At 34.0% G+C, this 21,537-nt stretch overlaps 1 pseudogene; it reads left to right on the top strand.

Annotated features, from left to right (window-relative positions):
- Positions 1–667: 667 nt before the first annotated feature.
- LOC117286396 lies at positions 668–855 on the top strand (annotated as a pseudogene).
- The last annotated feature ends 20,682 nt before the right edge of the window (positions 856–21,537 follow it).

The raw sequence follows: 21,537 nt of genomic DNA, 5'->3' as shown, positions 1-21,537 counted from the left end.
ACATAAATCCACTAAAGTTATGGTGGGAAATATTTGCTAATTATATAAATATATTTATACTGTAAATACATAGTCAAGCCATATGTGTATTTATTATGAACATAAATAGTGAGAAACTTCTATATTTCCTTGGGTACAACACCATATATCTTGATAAAAACTAAGATAAAATTAAAAGCAAAAGCTTCTCAGGGCATCATTTTACCTTATTTTGTTTTATTACCATATTTTATTATTATTCTTTATTACCTTACTTTTTTTTTATCAACACAAATGTGTACAAGCTACCCTTAGTCCTAGAATTTGGACCTTCAAGCAATCAGGTTTTCAGATTTGGTAGGTTGCAATGACATTTAAGCTGAGATTAAGTTGGAGAATATATCTTAATAACATTGTTTTTCATTTCTTGATGATTTATTTCTCAATTTGCTTAAATTTTTCAAAATTTTTCTTAGCAATGCTTTGTAGCTTTTGGTGCAGTGTTGATGTTTATAGTCATGAAATTTTGAAGACCTCATTAGTTACATTTCGTGCATATTGATACATCATAAAATTTTTTATTATCATTTGGGCAAAAACACTTCTATATTTTTCTTATAATTTTAAAACCTGTTGTGGTCCAAGAACAAACACTGTATAGTATTGATTTTAAAATCTGAGACCTCGTAGCTTCTCACAGTGGCAGTATTGCAGCCAATGAGGTTGATCTGAGGCATGATTATTGCTAATTAAAATCTGAAAGCCCTTTTATAACCCACCTATGCCCTATTTTGTGCTTGTTTCATGCACAGTTGAAAGTAAACTACAGTACATTTTAGTGTTTTATATGTCAATTTGCCAACTCATTTGATAGTTTACATATGCTGCTATATATTTATAGCTTACTTCTTTCTGTTTTCTTATACTATTGATTATAGAAAGTCAAGATATATTTTGATAGTTTGCTATTAGGTACCAGTATTTTGAGTTATTGCTAATTAATTGGCTTTTATCATTATGAATGACATTTTTTTCTCTTAATTGTCTATGTCTTGAAGTCTTTATGATAGTAATTTAGTCATACTGTTACGGTTTGGAAGGATGTGTCTCCTGAAGGGTGTACTGTGTTGAATATCTGGTTGCTTATAGGCTTTTGGGAAGTGACTGGAAAATCAGGGGTTTAACCTCATCAGTGAATGAGTCAACTGATTAGATAGGGAAAGTGGGAAGGGTAGGGGAAAGGTAATAAGGGAAAAGAAAAAATATGAGGAAATGAAAAAAACAGAAATAAAGTGTTTGTAAACGGGGAGGGGAGGGGGGTGAAGGGAAGGAAGGAACAAGGGGAAAAAAGAACCAAGACTTGTCATGTAAAGGTACAAAATCCTAATAATGAATGTAACTGTACTGTATATCTAAAATGTACCAATAAACTCAATAAATAAATAAATAGATTATAAATTGATGGCATTACTGGGAAATGATGAATCATGGGAAGAATGTCTTTGGAGACTATCTTGTTTCCAGTGCATTCCTTTCTGGTTCTCCTGTTTTCTCTGTGCTTCCTGGAAGCTAAGAGGTGAGCAGTTTTCTGTTGCTATATTCTTGTGTCATAATGTGCCCACCCTATAGCAGCCCTAAAGGCACTGGATTCAGCTCACCCTGGACTGAAACCTATAAAACCATGGACCCAAATGATCCTATCCTCCTATAAATTTTTCCACAAATATTTTGTTACAGAAATGGGAATCTGATTAACACATGCACCGATTTCCATATCTCTTACATGTGCTTAATATATAGTATTTTTTATCCTTTTACCTCGCTCTAGTCTTAATTTTTTGTTCAATCTGACAAACTCCAGCATTTAATTGCAGCATTTTTATTCATGTAATAGTAATGTTATGATAAACATATTTAGACCATATTGCCATATTGCTATTTATTTTATTTTCATCTCTTCTGCTATTTGATTGGGCTTCCCAATCCTTTCACTCTTAATTTGAGGATTAATTGATGGCTTCTAGCAATATTTCTCTTTAATCAACAGAATTTGTAATATTATTTTTTCTCTCAGTTCCTGTTTGAAAATATCCTTGTCATACCTTCTTAAGTACAGTGTACTTAAGTTTGATTTGCTTTGTTATATGAGCTAAGAGTTAGGTGAACTTCTCAGATCTATTAGTGATCGTTATGGCTTGTATCTAGATGTCACCTAAGGCTTCGTGTACTCATAGTTGAGTCTTTTCGGAGATGGCTGGATCTGGGATTTTAATTATATGTGGCACTAAATTAATCGATTGATTGGTTTACCTTAGTTCTGGGTGTGGATAATGGAAAGGCCCACCCGAGGTATGAGTGACACCACCCAAAAGGCTGGCATCCTGGGTGAGATAAAAAGGAAAAGGAAGGGTTGCTGCTTGCTGCCTTCTGCCTGCCACACCATGAACTGTTCCTTTTCTGTGATGCCCATTTGTCATGAATTCCTGCCTTGGAGCCAGCTGAGTGTGGACTGGAACCTAGGGGTATTTGGTCTCAGCAACAAGAAAACTAAGACAGTCATTGCCAAGAAGAAAAACTAGAATTCTTTTCAGTGAGTATTTTTCCAAACTTTATATTTACTATGATTTCCTTCTTTCTCTAAATTCCAACTAAATGTTTGTTAGATGTTAGATATAATACTCAATATAATTGAGTCTATCATTTTTTCAATATATTTTCTCTAAACTATGGTTTGGCTGATTTTTATTCATTGATCTTCAAGTTCACTATTTTCTTTTGTTCTTTAGTTTAATGTATTATTAAATTATTTATGTTTTAAATTTTAATATACTGATTTTTCCATTATTGATATTCCATAGAGTTCTTCATAGTAATTTCACATATTTCTTTAAATTCTCCATCTTCTAATGCATCTATGTTACATATATTTTATTATGTGTTTGTCATAATTATTTTAATATCCTTGACTGACAAATCTAATACTGAAATAGTCTGTCATTCTACTTGGCTGACTTTTTTTCTCTCGATCATTTTTTATTTCCTCTTTTCCTGTTTGGTGTATGTGGAGCCTTGGATTCTCTCATCTGTGTCTCACAATTTATGGAATTTTTTCAATCAGCCAATTATATTACTAATGGATATCTTGCAGCCAATTATATTACTAATGGGCATTTTGATCTCGTTAAAGCACAGTTTTATACTGTGTAATGAATGATCTATTTTAACTCTTCTCTTAGTCTTAGAGTCTAACTAAATGTGATCGATAGGAAACTCTCTTTCCCCTACAGATAGCTTCAGCTGGGCTGGGGATTTAGCTCAGTGGTTCTGCACCTGCCTCACAAACAGAAGGACCCGAGTTCAATCCCTGGTACCAAAAAAAAAAAAAAAGGAGAGCTTCTGCTGAAATTTCTGCTCAGGGCATTCATTCAACTGTTGTTTTCCCCCTTGGAGTGTGTCCCATTTACGCATTGATTAGAGGTCTACCAAAAATGGAGGGATGTTGCATGCAGATTTGAGGGCTTCCCTTTGGAGAGCTCCCTCTAGCTGCTCAGGTAATAAAATTGTATCTCTCTGAGTTCTTATCACAGCATGTCGTGTCAATGTGGCTTTCAGTGAGCACCATTTCTTTCTTTTAAGGAGTAAATTCCCTTCTAGTTTCTGCTTGATTTGGGTTACTCCATGATGCTTCCAAATAACTGTGTGTGCTTATGCACATGCACATTTATATTTTTTTTCCAATGTATATAATTGCTTGTGACAAGAAGTTTAATGAAATACAAGATAAACCAGAAACCAGTTTTGTTGCTGTTATTTGATTTTAGTGTTGCTTATGTGTGCTGTATGGGTGTGTGTGTATGTGTTTTTAATCATATCCCTGGCAATAGTAATATCTAGCTGTTAAATTAGGAAAGTTCCACACAAATATGTTTAATCTAGCATCTGTTCATATATTCACATTCACAGAAGTATCAGAACAGGGGAGCTTTTCAATGAAAGTTATTACTGCAATAATAAATAGCTTATATGTGTGTTGCTAAAAATATAGGAAAAGTGGGTCCTACCAAGGACTGACTTTTCTAATACATAAACATATACAAGCATTCATCCATTTAGGATCCATGCTAAAACAATCTGACAGTAAGGGCCAGAATGGTAGCTCAAGCTGGGTGTGGTGGTGCATGCCTGTAATCCCAGCACTTGAGAGGCTGAGGCAGGAGGATCGCTGTGAGTTCAAGACCAGCCTGGGCTACATAGTGAGTTCCAGGTCAATCTCAACTATATAGTGAGACTCTGTTTCAAAAAACAAAAAACAAACAAAGAGAATGGTAGCTCAGTGGTACCATGCATGCCTTGCAAGTGCAAGGTTCTGAGTTTGATCCCCCACCCTCCCAAAAAAAATCTGACAGTAAATGTATGTAAAGTATTACTTGCTCACCAATGACTTAGGTTAGGTCCTAACCATCAGAAAAAAAAATAGAAAAGAAAATTAAATAAAAAAGAATCCCAGGTGCTCATAGCAATGCAATTGTGCAGATCAGTCAATTTTGTTATATAGAGCAAAGATATATGAATTATGAGGTTTTTAGAATAAATATTCTTGTAGCTTGCTTTTACCTACAGTTTTAAATTAATTATATGAACAAGTTGTTAAAAGACAAAAGCTAATGTACTCTTGGTATAAAAAATCAAAGTATATATTTTTTAACCATCTAAGAATAGAAATGTTTTGAAAACAATCTCAGGAATGGATAACCTATTATTATTTTTAAAGTATACTTATAAAGAAACTGCTTTTTCCTCACATCTATTATAAGCTTGATGCTGGCAAAGAATATACAGTCTAGTGAAATCCCTCAATACTCAGCCCACATAGACTTGAACATTGGATCTACAACTGAATTCTATTGATATTTCATGATTCCTTTCCGAAAGGCCAGTAGTCACAAAGCTTTAATTATAGTACATTGCATTCACCCATATCAATTTAGATTTCAAGCATCAGTTGTGTCATTAACATAAATTTGCATACAAGTGAAGATTACATAAATGTCATGGCAAAGTTAGCACACAGCAAATAGAGAGAAATAGATGAGTTTGGAATTGAAATGTCTTTCAATACCCTTTTAAACTGTATCAGATTTTAGCCTGACCCATGAATTCTTCTACTGAGAGTGTTTCAACTAGATGAGTCACATCCTTGGACATGCAAAGTACATATAAATTTGAAGCTAATCTAAGTACACTCAGTATTCTGGGTATAAAATGCCTTTTCTCCACCTACATACCTCCATGTAAAAATAAAATATTTTTACAAAAGTATAAATTCTGTTCAAGGCATTATCTTAATTGTATAGATATATCACAGATTTACAATGTCAGACAAAAATTATGGGAGGCCATTGTTTTGAACCGAGTTCGTGAACTAGGCATCAATAGATCAGACAAAACCAAAGTAGCATCACTCATGCTAAATGCCAAATAGACTGAAATATTAAGGAAACACATGGATCTCAAAACAGACTCGGTTTCTATGAAAACAGGAGGTTCCAGTCTACTTGATATCATAAGGAAGTCCTCTTTCTTTCAGCACTTACAAAAAAAAAAGTAAGCCAGGGTACGATGTTATCTAATCAGCCTTTCCTTGTCTTCTGTCTCTTCTGCTGTTCTCCAGTGGGAGCTATTGTTCTGATTTGTATAGTAGAAGCTGTCCATATTCATAAATCACAAAAATTAGGCCAACTAACCTACATGTAAATTTACTGCAATTCTGTATTTTGATAACAATAATGTACTTTCTGTCTGGATTAATCATCATGCCTAGAAAATTTTTTATTAATCTCTATAACAATGGTTAGTACTACCTTTTAGCTTCTGAAACCTTTCTTCCTGAAGCTCATCATTTTATTCCTCATTCCTGCTGTTATGGCTTGGACCTAGATGTCTCCCAAAGCCTCTTGTGGTCATAGGTGAGGCTTTTTCAGAGGTGGCTGGATCTAGGTTGTGTGATGCTGAGATTGATTCATGGTCTAATGCTATGATTAAGGTTACCCCATCCTGGGTATGAATGCTACCCCCACTAGGAGTGGTAGCCTGGATGAGATGCAAGGGACAGAAAGACGGTTGCTGCTTGTCACTTGTTGCTTACTGCCTTCTGCCTTCCTGCCATGAACTCTTTCTTCACTGTGATGCCCCTTTGCAATGTCACCCTGCCCTGCAGCAGGCCAAATATGAACTGAAACTTCTACAAATTGTGAGCTAAATACACTTTTCCTTCTTTAACTTTGGGTGTCAGGTATTTTGTCTCAGCAACAAGTAACTAACATACTCATTCATATATAAAGACTATCACATACAATATTTCAAAATTCTTCCCTAAACCTTTTATTACTAAAATTTATCCCAGTAAATATATTAGTCAAAATTTAATTATTGGGCTTCTAGAGAGTATTTTTCATCTGATACTTTCCTCAGGAAATTTTGATGTTATTTTGAATTCTCTTAGGTTAAATATTCAAACATATCTAGGCAAATTATTTAGCTTTCATTTCATACTCCATTGAATCTGTTTTTGTCAGTATCACCAAAAATATCTAAGTCAGTTTATTTTTCTTTATATTAATTATTATTTGGTAATTTTCTGCAGAGTTTATTATTATTTCTCTTAGACTCTTCTCATCTGCGTTACCATACCAGTAGTAATGGCACCATGTGAGAGACCCAACAGATAGATTCCAGGCTTTTGTGTATGATGAGCAAATAATTGGAAATGTGCATTCAATGCTAGAAGAATAAACAGCTACATTTATTGAAGATAACTGGAGGATGTGTTCAGGGCTGATCCATACCAGCAGAAATAAAGGTGATACAAATGGAAAAGTACACAGCACACAGATAACTCAGGCTTTTAGATTTTAAAAGAGGTATACAGGATCTCTGCTTGGATCTCTGGGTATGATTTACAGGAATGATTGACAAAGTGCTGAGTCATCTCAGGGGTACCGAAGTACATATGTGTTTCCCAGAGTTCACTCTGATTAATTATATACATGAGATGCAGTCCGTATGTTTGAACCTTTAACTAAGTTCAAGTGGGGAAAAGGTTACTGAGGAACAGAACAAAGATCTAGCACACATGTACTCTGGTCCGGAGCTTTGGCGATTTCCTGGGTCTTTGTCATTCTATTTTCTTCCTCTCTCAGAGCAATAGAGGGACTGGCTGTGAGGTGTTGTCCACCTTCAAGCAGGTGGAGGAGAGTGGTCTCCTAGCCCCAACTTTGCTACCTATACTAGTAATATTCGATCTCCCCAGATATTCTCCCAGAGAAGATCTACATCTTGAATGTCCAAGCATTCAATTCTACATCCTACTGTCTAATCTATGCCAAAGTAATATCCACATTACCCACTTACTCTAATTCTACATATTTTCTAGTAACTCCAAATGATGTCAATATCTTCACCATTCTCTTGAACTCTAGAATACTGGATGTATTTTGTGCTTAACATATATTTCTGCTCAATTATCCATGCAAATATTTCATAAGTACCTCATAATTAATGTGCTCATAATCAAATTCAACTCTTGGATTGTCCCTGAAAACTATTTTTTGAGTTTTTTCAATTAAATAAATTATATCACTATCTCTCTAACTGCATAGGCCAATAATCTAGAAATAATATATGATTCTTTTTTCTTATTTGTTCCTTTGTATAAAGTAACAGCAGATCTTGAAAGATCAACCTAAAAAACTATTTTCCTCCATTCACTTCTCAGTATGTTCACCATCTTATCTTTATTTCTATATTTTATTCCTACATCCTTTTACATGGTTTGCAATCAATCATATTAGTATTTCTACACTCGCTTTGTTTTTTTAATCTCTTCTTTTAAAATAAGTTTATTTTGAATACATATAAATTTGAATAACTTAATTCCTTGCTTAAACCTTTTCATTCTTTTTTTTTCTATTGCATGTAAATATCTGAGTCACTACATATCAATCCATAAGGCCAGGACACTTCTAAGCCTAACTTTCTGAGCTCATTTCTATCTTTGCTTTTCTGGCTCCACTTAATTTTCTTCACTCATATTGACTTTTCTTCTTATCAAACACTACCTCAAGATATTGGTTTTCACCGTTCTTCCTCCTTGAATGACCATCCCAGATCTATCTGTGGCAGGCCTTTTCACTTTATCTGGATCCTGCATAAAATATCAGGAGACCATTAAATCTAAAGAAATTAGATCAATTCTCATTTCCCAAACAACTTAAATATGCTGTCTCATTATAGCTTAATTTATAAGCATCTAAAATTATTGTGTTTATTTTATTTTGTACTTGTTATTTGATTTCCTTAATTGGAAAACATGTTCTGCAAAATCAAAGACTTAGTCCCAACTCTGCAAAATAAAAATAAATAAATAAGTAAGACCGATAAATAGAACAATAAATATATAATAAATACTTGTTCACTAAGTGCATGAATGCATTTCATGCAAAGAAAGTGAAATTAAAAATTTCAAACCAAAATAACTAAGAAGTAGCTTAACCAGGACTTATCTCTAGAACTTGCTTAAAAATATCAATCTGGTGAAAATACATTTGGAATGGAAGTAGGTGGACACTCAGACTTGTGATAAGAGTTTTGACAGCAAAGAAAAAAAAATTAATGATCCCTAGGATCAAATTAAGTAGATAGGAAAAGGAAGCGGGAGTGAGTGCAAGATCCGCAGTAGAACAGACCATAAAAGCATTGTACTGAGCTGAGGATTTAGCTCAGTGGTGACACCGCCTGCCTCATAAGCACAAGGCCCTGAGTTCGATCCCTGATACAAAAAAAAAAAAAAATGTTGTACTTGTTAGGGTTGTCTAAAAAGACAGATTCAATATGGAATGTATGTATTATTGTCTCAAGGATTTTGAGATAGGCTTACAGGATCATAAGTGTAGAATCCCAATAGTCATCTGCTAGACAAGAGACTGAAGACTCCAAAACGGCCCTCTGCACACTGAAGACCCTGAGGATGAAGTAGCACTTGAAGGTCAGAGGACTAGGAACTCACTACAGAATTATCAGTGCCAATCTGTGAGCAAAGGGCAAAGAGTCTGCACCAGAAGGCTGAAGGATCTGGGGTGAAAGACTGAAAGAACTGGAAGGCAGCATCCAAAAGCAATGATAAAGACCGGAGTGCTTTCACATAAACAAATGTTTTCTTCTTCTTTCCCTTCCAATATTTCCAGTCTTACAAGCTTGTTAGTCGATACCTCCCTTCCCTGTCAGTGTGTTGGCCTGCATGTCAGTCATCCACAGAAACACCAAGAATTTAATATGCAATCTGCTAGGTGGTTTAAAGTCAAGTTAACATATCATGATTGATGATCATAATTTTTAACTTATTGAATGTGGAAACAATATAGAAGTCAATGTCGATTCAAAGACCTCCTGTTGGATTAAGAACAATGATACTAGCTTTATGAAATAGGTCAGCACAAATCTTAGATGTAGGAGATGGACAAGTGCTTTTCAGGATAGAAATGTGTTTAACTACCTGGTAGATCATCCAGGTGGAGATGATTATAGTTCTGATGCACAAAAGAGAATCTGAGCATAAATCAAATATTTGGTCCTAGAATTTTTGCCTTTTGCTAAATTCATATAAAATGATATATAGTGTCCCCCCCAGGTTGTTTCAATTAGTATAATACTCATAATTTTGTTATGTATTTGTGTTCTTAATAGTGAGGACAATTTAGTGATATGTCTATATCACCATTTCTTAATAGGCATTTAGTTAAATTAGAAGCTATTGTCAACAAGAAATTTCTTATAAATATCAATGTACAGGTCTTTGAGAAGATATATGTTTTTATCTCTCTTAGGTAAATATATGAATAGGATTGCTAGGATATATAAGAAATAAAGCTCAATGTTCTGAGAAACTGGCAAACATTTCTAAATTTACTATACCATTATGAATTGCTAGCAATAACATATTAAAAGTTCAATTTTACCTAATCCTATCAGGATTTAGTAATATTTTTACTTTAGATATTCCAGTATTTTATGATATTTTGTTATAGTTTTAATTTGTATTTTCCTAATGATTAATGAGTGTATCTTTTTTGTGTGTTGGTTCATTCTACACGTATCTTCTTTAATTGAGTGCCTACTCAAATCTTTTGCCATTTTTATTAAACACTTGCAAGAGTTCTTCACTATATTTTGAATCCATCTTTTCATCAGATATACATTTTGTAAATGTTTTTCCTAAGCATGGGTTGCTTTTTCCATTTCTTAACAAAATTTTTCAGAGAAGGTTTTCATTCTAATGAAATCCATTTTGATCCAATATTCAAAAATATTTTTCATTGTTGATATCTAAACCCAATCTAGATCAAAACAATTTTCTACAACATTTTCTTCAAAAATTTAATAATTTCATCTTTTGCATTCAATTCTATTTCCTTCTAAGTTAACTTCTGTGTATGGTCTGAGGCAAGAATAGAATTGTTCTTTCCTATTTTGAGGGGACTTTGGAATATTAGACTGTTGAAAGACCATGTGCTGAAAAGAATATCCAGTCTCCATGGAAACATCTCGGTATAGGTGAAAATATAGTGACGTGTGTGTGTGTGTGTGTGTGTGTGTGTGTGTGTGCATGTGTGTGGTGCTTCCAGTATCAGTGGCTACTGTGAGTCCTTGCTTTAGTAGGAATGGAAATTAAAACGAAAGTATACATTTACAGAAAATAAAGCTTTAATTGGAAAATTAGAGCGAAGATAGGAAAAGACTCTAGCTTAGAGAGCTGGAGGGGGTACACTTTTATACAAGATTTCGGACTTACCCACCTACAAAGACAAGGAGCTAGTTTTGAAAGATTAGCTGGTGGGTTGGGGGTTCAGCTGATGCTTATCTATGTCATCAAGTCATTTGCTGGAATCTTTATGGCTGAGGGATGGTTTCCTTCCAGGAAAAGTTGATCTCTCTCTCTGTGGTGGTCTCAGTAACATGGGGCTCAGCTCCTTCTGAGACCCAGGTGCTCACAGATATAAGACAATGGCTGGAGGCTTTTGGATCTAGCTGAATGTTCTTGTAAACCTCTTATCTTGGTGTCCTTAATCTTCAATGGGATGAGATCACTTAAACTTAAAGTTAATCCACTTTATCTGTTAATCCACTGCCATCTCTAGAGTAGTGATGGAGAACCTATGGCACATGCGTTATATGTTTTTCTTTTAAGACAAAAGATGTTTTAATGTATGAGGTTTTTCTCTAAACTAAAACCTCCGTAGTGAGTTTTAACTGCAGTGTTGGCACTTGGAGATAAATCAGTAGGTTTTGGGTTGCAGCTTGAGCATGCATCTCTAAAACGTTTACTCTCACTGTCCTAGATCATTTCCTATGAGCATAACCCTAAGTTGAGGAAAAAAAAAGATTGAACCAAAGAATTACAGTGACAAATGATATAAGTAGAGGACAAGTTTTGTTCTGCTTTTAGTTATCTATCGGCATCTGTAGCCCAAGTGAAGAGACTTGCAAGTCCCAGTCTTTCCGAGAAGAAAACACAGATTATACTTTTAATGAGTAGCAGGTAAAGTGCAGGTTTCTGCCTGTTCCCTATCTCTGTGGTGGTCCCTAGCTATGTCATAAACTCTGTCATCAGTGTGCAAAACTCTCACACTAGCCTACATTTCCTCTTCAAAAATGTGTTAAAATTTTAGCTGATTTTGTCCAATGCTTTGTCAAAGGTGAAGACATTTTTATATTTAGCTATCTCTCTTCAGGAGCTGTTTAAAATGTGTGATGGGTTAAGAAATATGATTGTGTGGATTACTGTATTAATGGATAATCTTTTAGTAAACAGTTGCTTGTCTGAATCCTCATGTTCCTTTTTCTTTTTCTTTATTCTTTGCACAGGCAAACCGACTTTGTAAAACCTTTTTCTCTGTTTCCTTTTGCTCCTTAATCTAAACATAAGCAGCTAAATGTAACAAAGTAGCAGCCTACATGCTTTGCTGTTCAGAAAACTTCTTCTACTAGCTTTACATTATGATTAAATTCAGCCTTCCACAAAGCAGGAAGGCACAGACACTGCAACCATGTTCTTGTCAGAGGTGTGACAGGAGTTCCTTCCAACTAGATCTGGGTGCACGCATGCGCGAGTGTGTGTGTGTGTGTGTGTGTGTGTGTGTGTGTGTGTGTGTGTGGTACTTCCAGTATCAATGGCTAGTGAGACTTTGCTTTAGTAAGAATGGAAATTAAAACCAGTTTTGGAAAACTGGAATTTGTTCCAGTTTCCAATAGGGTACTAACTTCCATCTGAGGCTACTTTCCTATTCTCCTGCCTTCTGAGACTTCACCGTAATCACATGGACCAATACTTTTACTACAGTATAGACCTTTCTGGCACTGTTTTAAAAGAAATCTCTCTCTCTCTCTCTCTCTCTCTCTCTCTCTCTCTCTGTTTGTTTGTTTTGAGACAAGATCTCACTATGTAGTTGAGACTGACCTGGAACTCACTATGTAGCCCAGGCTGGTGTCAAACTCTCAGTGCTCCTCCTGCCTCAGCCTTTCGAGTGAGTGCTGGGGCTACAGACGTGCGCCACCATGTACAGCTAAGAAATCCCTCTTGTAGATGCTTCCTACCTCTATCCATTACTCAGTTTGAAAGCTACTTCCACATTTTCAGATAGCATGATAGCAACTACGTCACTCCTCCTTATCAATTTTCTGTATTAGCCCATCTCCTATTGCTATAAATTTACAAAGAAAATTGGTTTATTAAGCTTACATTTAGAAGGTGAAAGTGTAAGAGTAGGCATCCCTGCATATTTGGCTTCTAGTGAAGGACTCATGCTGAAGAGTGTCACAGTGACAGGTGCATGTACTGAAGAGATTGTATAGTAGGACAGGAAGCCAGAGAGATTTAGGGACTGGGCTGGATCTTTTTCTGACAATCCGCTTTCACAGGAGCTAACAGAGTCCCATGAGAGCTATATGAATCTAGGCCCAACTCTTTAAAAATCTACAACTTCTCAACATCACTATGCTGAGAACCAGCAAATGACTTTCTGGGGAACGTATTAAAACCATGTCCAAACTATCATGTGTCATATTTTTTTTTCATTTTTATTGTTGGCAGGGTATACTCATGCATTTTTAGAACCTATGGAGAAATAAAACATTCAGAGATAGCATGTTGAAGTGAAGTTGTACATTTGACAAATTTGGAGTAATTAAACAATAGGCAAGGACAAATAAATAGAAGGAAAGAAGATTTTGTAACAAAATTTTAAGGAACACTTAAATTGCAATACAGAAAAGATGCAGAAGGAAATTGCTGATTAATATGCTGAAAATAAAAATCTAGCACTGTTATGCAAATTAAGGCAGAATGGATTTACATTGAAGACAAAGATGTCTAGGTTTTCCTCTTACATCTACCTAAGAATTCCAGAAGTATAGGAATCTTTAAAAAGCTTTAGAATTTAGATCACTGGTAAATTTTGAAAATTCAGAAACAAAGCCGAAAATAGCGGATGTTAATGAGTAGATTAGAAAGCACTTGGAAACTTTGTATTTCTCTTTTTAAAGATTGTTTATCATGAAGAAAAGATCTACAACTTTACAAGTAGATGACTATCTGGAAGAATTTTAATTAGAGTGTTGCAAACACTTTATGTTAAAAGACAGGGAGTAAGCTACATGACCGTCAAAACAGTATTTATATGAAGACTAAATCAGCACAGATTGAAAATACAAGTGAAAAGTTCGACCAGCGACATTTCAGCAGTTTGCTAGAATGTAAATATGGCTGTGTTCCAATAAAACTTTATTTGAAATATACAGTTGATGAGCCAAGATTAGCCTGTGAGCATAATTTGCCAAATTATGTCTTAAAGATTTGACAAAGATATGAGCTGAAATGCAGAGGAAGAAAGATAAGAGAAAAAAAGGCCCTTATATCTTTCCTCTGTGCTCCTTCACTAAGAGAAAATGACTTCTTCCATCCTCCCTAAATTATCCTACAAAATTTCAATAAATGATCAGCTACTCTGTGAAGTCCCCACTTTTTAAACCATCATTTCTTCTAATTGCAATTAACCCATCCTGTTATAATTGCATGAGCACACATTTATTTCATCCAACATATTTTGAGGTACTATGTCTTCCCCATCTTTGTTTAAATATTTTTAGGAATGTAATCATGAATCTAGAAAAAATGCAAACTAAATTGATAACAAAAATGAAAGCTCTAATCAAATTATTTTTACTTAGTTATGACCTAATTAGCTTTATTTAATTGTAGAGGCTGCCCATAAGTTAAAAATACAATAACTTGAGTATGTATTTACTATGCTATCCTATGAACATAGCTTAGCAACACAGTATATTTTTGTTTTCCCTAGTGATTGAGAGTTCAACATTGGCAAGAATACTGAAGCGCATATTTCCAGCATGAGAAAAGATCAAAACTCAAAATTTGATACATGGTTTCTATTGGATGTGTATCCTTTTCACACTGTCTTACAGTGGAAAAGTCACAGATTGAACCATAGTGTATCAGGAGCTGTCTGAATTTTCTTGAGAAAATCTTGTTATGAGAAAAGTGAAAGAATATCCAAGAGACATGATGAAAAATGGGATCTGTAAGTGAGTATCATGGACTTCAAAAGTGGTTATCCAGTAGTGACAAAGGTATAAGGCAAGAGTAGTAAATGTTAGATTGAGATATAATGTATGAGAAAGAAACAAAACTTTAATTCCAAAGTTATTGTTGCAAATTTAGGATTTGGTATATGAGCAGAGTCCACTAGTATGGATCATTTTAAGTGGAAAAGTGCACATATGGTTGAAGCTAATGGTAAAATTTCTATCTGATACTTCCTCAGAAATTAAGAATGTTGTCTCTAATAGGCAGACATTGGTTATTTACAAGTTTTTCAACAAAGGTGTTGATTGATGGGCAGGCTCCTCCCTCAAGTACTAATAATTGTTTCAGTTAGATTGTGCAACTAAAGAGATTTTAAAAGTCAGGAAAATAAAGACAAGATGTTTCTCCTATAGAAACAACTGACCAGGTTGACTGTACTGACAAGAGGGTAAAACTTGTCAAGTTCTTCAAATTTAGCAAATGTGATCAATATAAAATGAGATACATGTTTCACTTGGTATTTTTGTATTTCCTTTGAGCAATTCATGTTAGATAGAGCCAGACCTTTTCAGTCTGTATCTTAAAATCCGAATTCTGACATAGATTTTTGTTCTCAAGTGTCACTGTGTTTCCAGAGCTTTCATTTTTCTTCCATCTTATCGCAAGGCTCAAAGAAGTTTATCATATTATTAGACAATAGAACAGAACAAAACAATACATCAAGTCTCAGTATTCAATATTGTTTTGCAGAGAAAACCAGGTGAATTCTCTTCTTATATGATTAAAGAAACAGAAGAGGATGTTCCAGGTACCATATTTCAGAAATTGAAAAGACTTTATATGTTTAATTGATGGAAAAGGGAGCAAACGTATAGAAAATAGATTAGAAAGCAAGTGATTTAAACAAATACTCAAAGCCTAAATTCTGAGAGAAGAGATTTATTAAGCAAACATGAGGAACATGTTGGGGGATTCTGGTGTGATATATGGATTAGACACATAATATAACATTGTATTTACTGGTCAAAAGTGAGATACTTGGCCAAGGTGCCATTCTTTTATATGAAAATTCCATCATTTCTCTTAATGTGAAGACTGATTACAATTTAACAGCAGCAACTCACTTATTCTAATTATTAACAGTTTCCATCAATTTGAGGTTGAGTGCTCTCAGCAAGAAGGTATCTGAAATAACCATAGCCATACTTTCTCAGGAAGTAGCCCAAAGAAATCAATCTTTGTCATCTTAAAAAGTTTTTAGAAATAAACTAAGACAGAAAATTATTTGTTATTCTTACCTAAATAAATTTCAAGAAAAAATAGGATCAGTGCCATCACTTCTTCATTTCATTTTTAATTTTGGAAATACATGCGTTGCAGCTATAATTTGTGAGGCTATTCTGAATTCAGTTTGCCACACTGAGCTTCAACTGTGTGAGAAAGTTTATCCTGTGGTATTTATAGATGTAAAACACAGCTGATGTGATCATTCAGCTCCATATTCTGGATGATTATCACATGCCTCAAGTGGGTAACATAAGACACAAGAGGCAGAGACCACCTGAGAGATATACTCATTTACTCCACATGTAGAACCTGAAGCACCATTTGATTATGAAATGAAACGTGCATATTTCAGGAAAAAACAGCCTCAGTCAAGATCGAGGGCTGTGAATGTCAGCAACCACCCGCATTTGGAGTCTGAGTTAAACATACAACAAGGCTTCTGGGCAGCCCAACTTCCCTCAATTTTAACCCTTAAATTTGTATTCTTTGGTGAGGCAATAATAGATTCCTAGTTCATTTGCTGTTCAGAAAAAAAAAACTTTTTAAAGGATTATCATAATTTTTTAATGCATGTTCCTTTTTCCTTTTCATCTTGTTTCTTTTTCTCTCCCCTATATATGGCACTGTGCAAAACAAAGAGGAACTCCTTTCCTCTAGAGTTAATTAATTATATTTTTGTAGATAAACTATGCTAACCTTTAAAGAAAGTTACCTTCAAGGAGCTTATTATTTAATAAGAAAGAATGAAACTTGATATTAACAATAAAGTGAAATTCTGCTTATCTATGGAAAATTAGTAAAATGGTGACATAATTTAAAGTATTTATCAAAATACAACTGTAGCTCTGACAGGCATTCTCAAGAGAAAAATAAACTTTATTCTACAGGCATTTTGGTTTGATGAATAAAGATTAGTAAATCACGCTTCAATCACTATTAGTTTTTGTTTAAAAATGAATACATCTGAAATACCTAAAGGATTTTAAGTTTATCATGTTTATATTACTGACATTGAACATTTATCAAGCTGAAGCTCTCTGAGAAATTCTTTGCATTAATATACATAACCACTTTTTTTTTTCTTTTTGAATTTGTACATCCACAAGTAAAGGTAAGAAAAGAAGCCAGGATGCAGAAATGGGAAAACATTTAGCAGTAAGTTATTTTCAGTTGGGCTGATGTAAAGAATTTCTGAAAAAGAGGTGAGAATAAACACGAGTGGGCTTCATGGAAACCTCATCATAGTTAGAAAGATGCAAGGCACGTTCATTGGGAATAAAGAAGACCATTGTGGCAGGAGAATTAGCAGTACTTCATGTACCACACTAAATAAAAGATTTGTTTCCCCAGATACACAAAGTTTTGTCTCAGTTTGTTTGACACAGAGCTTACAGAGTCAAGCCAAACTGCTCAAGAGAAGAAAAGCTTTGTGATACTGAAAGAATCCAAAGTCTTTTAAAATCCTTTAAGTGTGTAGAAACATTTCAGGGTCGCTTCTCTGGAGCCAGCCAGCTTATGCATGCGAAAACTGTCCAGTCTTATTTTCCACACCAAGTGCATTAGATATCCTTGACCATACCATATAAAGCACTAAGTAGTATAGGATTCTGAAAGTGATCTTTATATTTGTCCATATTTTTCTTGAAGTTTAAATGACAAAAAAGAAAATGGAAAGTTTACATCAATTTTTTTATTTGAAATTTCCAGATCCAAAATTCTATTTATTTGTGGTATGGTCCATATGTTTAGACTAGAGCTTTTCATGGGCCAGTCAGAAAACAAAAAATAGAGACATATTTTATTGTCTTTCTAACTTTCAATTATTTTTCCTATACTGTCTGCAGTTAACTATTCCTACTCTAGGAAATAAATCATACTTATTGCTCATCTTACTTTCTGGATGAATTTCACACAGAGGTTTCAGTTTCTAAGGAAAATGCAGTGCTATTAAACTTAGAATTCTCATTATAGTTCTATCAAACTTTACCATATAATCAGAGTTGAAATATTGGTATCCATGCTTTATTTAATTTTGTCATATATTTAATTATTACATTCTTTGAAATTGATGCAGCGAGAGACATTTAAAGAATGTAATATGACCTCAAATATAGAAAATAGGGCTTTAATATTATCACTTTCAAATTTAAAAGATCCAGGAGGGAATATTTTTATCATGCTGATAACCTACAAAATACCTGAATTTAATACTGTTATGTTTTAATATGTGATTGCTTTTTCTTTTTGTGACTTTAATCTGGTTTCATTCTTGTAATATAACCACCGTGTGTGTGTGTGTGTGTGTGTGTGTGTGTGTGTGTGTGTGTGGAGAGAGAGAGAGAGGGTGATAAATGGCTTTGCACAAATACATTTTCAGTGTGTTATTATTTTGGGGAAATGAGGCAAGGAATTTTCAGAAGTGGAAGAAATTCATGAATGAAATACTGTTTCTGGAAAAAAAACAGGAATTTCAAGTTGAAGTTTTACAATTTTAATCCCTCCCCAAATTTCCACAGTAATAATATCTCCTGTAGCCGATTTGAATTTAGAAGAATCAGGAAATCAGATGACAATTCTAGTATTTATATGTGCCAGGAGTCACTGGGGGAAAAGCTAGTTTCTGTCACCTGATTTAGAAGTGGGATTTCCACCCCCTTCAGAAAATGATACTAATCAAACAGAAAGACAGTAACTTTCAACAGAGATTCCCATGGAGGACACTAATGGAAGTATGCTATAAGAAAAGTTTTATCACTCTAACCTATGAATAAAAGAGGACTCTCAGTAAAAGCAATGTTCCATCTCGTCTAATCAACTGTTGCTGAATAGTTATAGGGAAAAAAACTGAATTTGAGAAATCTCTCTCATAATTTTCCTTGGGCTAAAATTACACTGGGTACCTGTGATAAATAATATGTAGTTACTTGAAAGAAAGGTTTTGGACAAGGGAAGAACCATATGCAACATGGATTATAAACACTGTGGTGGATTAACTAATGGTCAATTTGGAATACCTAGTTTAACTGAATCAGTGTGGTTGGACATGGAAGATCCACCTGAAGACTGTTGCCAAAAGCATAAAAAGAGAACTGGAAGAGAATATTATGGACCGTGTATTTTCTAGGAGCTTGATGTGGATGGCTTTCCTGATGCGAACTTGGCTGTTCTTGTCAGAGGAGGAGCTTGGGCCCTTGCTGTCCCTGGGAATGGCTTCTGTTCTCATCATGGGAGCTCCCATCTTCACCATGAGTGTAGATCCCTCAGCCGGCTGGCATAATTCCTTCACCTCACCCAGACAAGTTTTCTGATTTCCACCACTGGCCTTTGGGCCTTCTATGTGAAGATCCTTGATACAGACAAGCATGAGACACTGCTCTGGATTCTAGGCCACTGGCTGGACTCATGGAGGACATTGCCTTAGACTCTAGGCCTTCAGCTGGATTTGTGCACAATATTGTTGTGAGATCCAGGCTTGTGGCTGGATTCTTTGGGTCTCTAGTATGCAGTTAGATTTCTTGCACACCTTTGTATTTGACTTTTTGGCTATTTTAAAATAATCCTACAAATTATGTGTTCTATATTAAATCTATTCCCTTGCAAACCCTGACTACAACAAACACATTTCAAGGCCCTTTTCAAATGTCATATATTTAGGTACATAAATGTAGTGATGAACTATGGCTTTCACAAATTGACCAGATGGTTCATAAGAAATTATAGCCTAAATCGATAGTTTTAAATTGCTAGAATAAGGTTTAGAATTTTTTTAGTTATGTTCATGAGTGATGTTGGTGTATCTTTTACTATTATATAGTATCTTTGGGTTTGATATCATAATTACACCAGCTTCATACAGTGAGTGAGGAAGTATTTAATTACTTTTATGTTTTCTGGAAGATACTGTGTGTATATATATATAAAACTGATATTTTTTTAGTAAAATCAAGAACAAATACATTTGCTGTCTTTGCGCAAAAGTTTTTAACTACAAATTCTATTTATTATATATATTAAGCTATGTGGATTTTATATTTCTCCCTAAGTGAAATTATATATTTTGCATCTTTCAGGAATTTTCTATTATACATTTCTTTATAATAATCCCTTATTATCTTTCTAATAATTGTAGAATACATATTGTGTTTTTCTCTTACTAATAATATTGATTATTTTCATCATACATCATCAGGTTTATGAGAGCTTTATCAATTTTGTTAACCTCAAAAAATCAACATTTGGATTCATTGATTTTATAATTTTTTGTATTTTCTATATTATTTATTTTTGCTCTCATTTTTTCCCATCTGTGCTTAATTTGCTTGAGTGTAATTTGCTTTTATTTTCCTACTATATGGTAGATAGAAAATTAATTATTGTCTTTTCTTCTTTTTTAATATAACAATATAGTTGCTCTCAATTTCCCTCTACAAACTCACTTCTTTACCTCCACCACACAAATGTTGATATGTTGGGTTTTCATATTTATTCAGAGTATTTTCAGAGAATCCTTTTAATCTCTGACATATGTTAATGTACAGGAAAAATTCAATTTCCACAGCTTTGGAATTTTCCTAGTAAGTTTTAATCACTGAATTATAATTAAATTTCACTGTGGTCAGAACACATACTTGTAATGTTTTAATTTTTTAAATTTATTCAGACCATCTTATATTCTGAACTATGTCCTACCTTGGTGAATGCTGTGTGTGCTTACAAAGACTGTATATGTTCTTATTTTTTAATGGTGTGTTGAAAAATTATCAATTAATTGTGTTGTTAAATTTTTACTCATTTTCTATTTTCTTATCCTATCAATTATTGAGATAGACATAGTAAGCATATAATTGGGTATATTTCTCTATTTATAAATTTCAGTTTTGTCAAGTTTTACTTCATCAATTTTGAAAGTATCTTACTGAATATATATATAAATGCTGAAAATTGTTGTGATTTCTTAATCATTTGCTGGTAAACTTGTCAACTCAACATATGCATAACAACTTTCTTTTGATTAGTGGTTGCTTGGTGTATCTCTTTGCCATTGTACTATTTTTGAAGTATTCTGTCCTTATACTAAAAGGCCATTTCTACATATACTTGGATATTACTTTCTAACTAATCCAACAACTGTTATCTTTTGATTTAGGTCTGTAACATTTACACGTTAGGTAATTTTATTGATATGGCCAATTTATGTCTATAGCTTTGTCATTTTTTTAATAATTGGCCTGTTCTTTTTCTTCTTTCATATTATTTTCTGCATTTTTCTTCTTTAAATTTATTGCTACTTTTTAGGTATATAATACAATGACATTTATCATTGGGAAATTGTACCTTTATATGGTATATTTTGATTCTTACTTTTGCCCCAATCCCCGGACCTTCCTTCAACCCCTCCAGCCCTCCTTACTTACAAAGACTTTTTTCCATTTTTTCCTTTTCTCATATTTTTCCTTTCCCTTTTTCCTTTCCCCTACCCTACCAACTTTCCCCTTCCCTTTAGACTTCTTCTTCCGATTTCACATTATCTGTTACACATTTTGGTTCTCATTTACACTTTCAGTTTCTCACACTGGAGAAACTATTTGGTATTTACACGTGTGTCCTATTTACTT

Source organism: Fukomys damarensis, unplaced genomic scaffold (assembly GCF_012274545.1).
Source record: "Fukomys damarensis isolate Sample0158 unplaced genomic scaffold, DMR_v1.0_HiC HiC_scaffold_16, whole genome shotgun sequence".
Lineage (NCBI taxonomy): Eukaryota > Metazoa > Chordata > Mammalia > Rodentia > Bathyergidae > Fukomys > Fukomys damarensis.
Note: the sequence above shows the minus strand (reverse complement) of the source record. Positions and strands in the feature narration are given on the sequence as shown.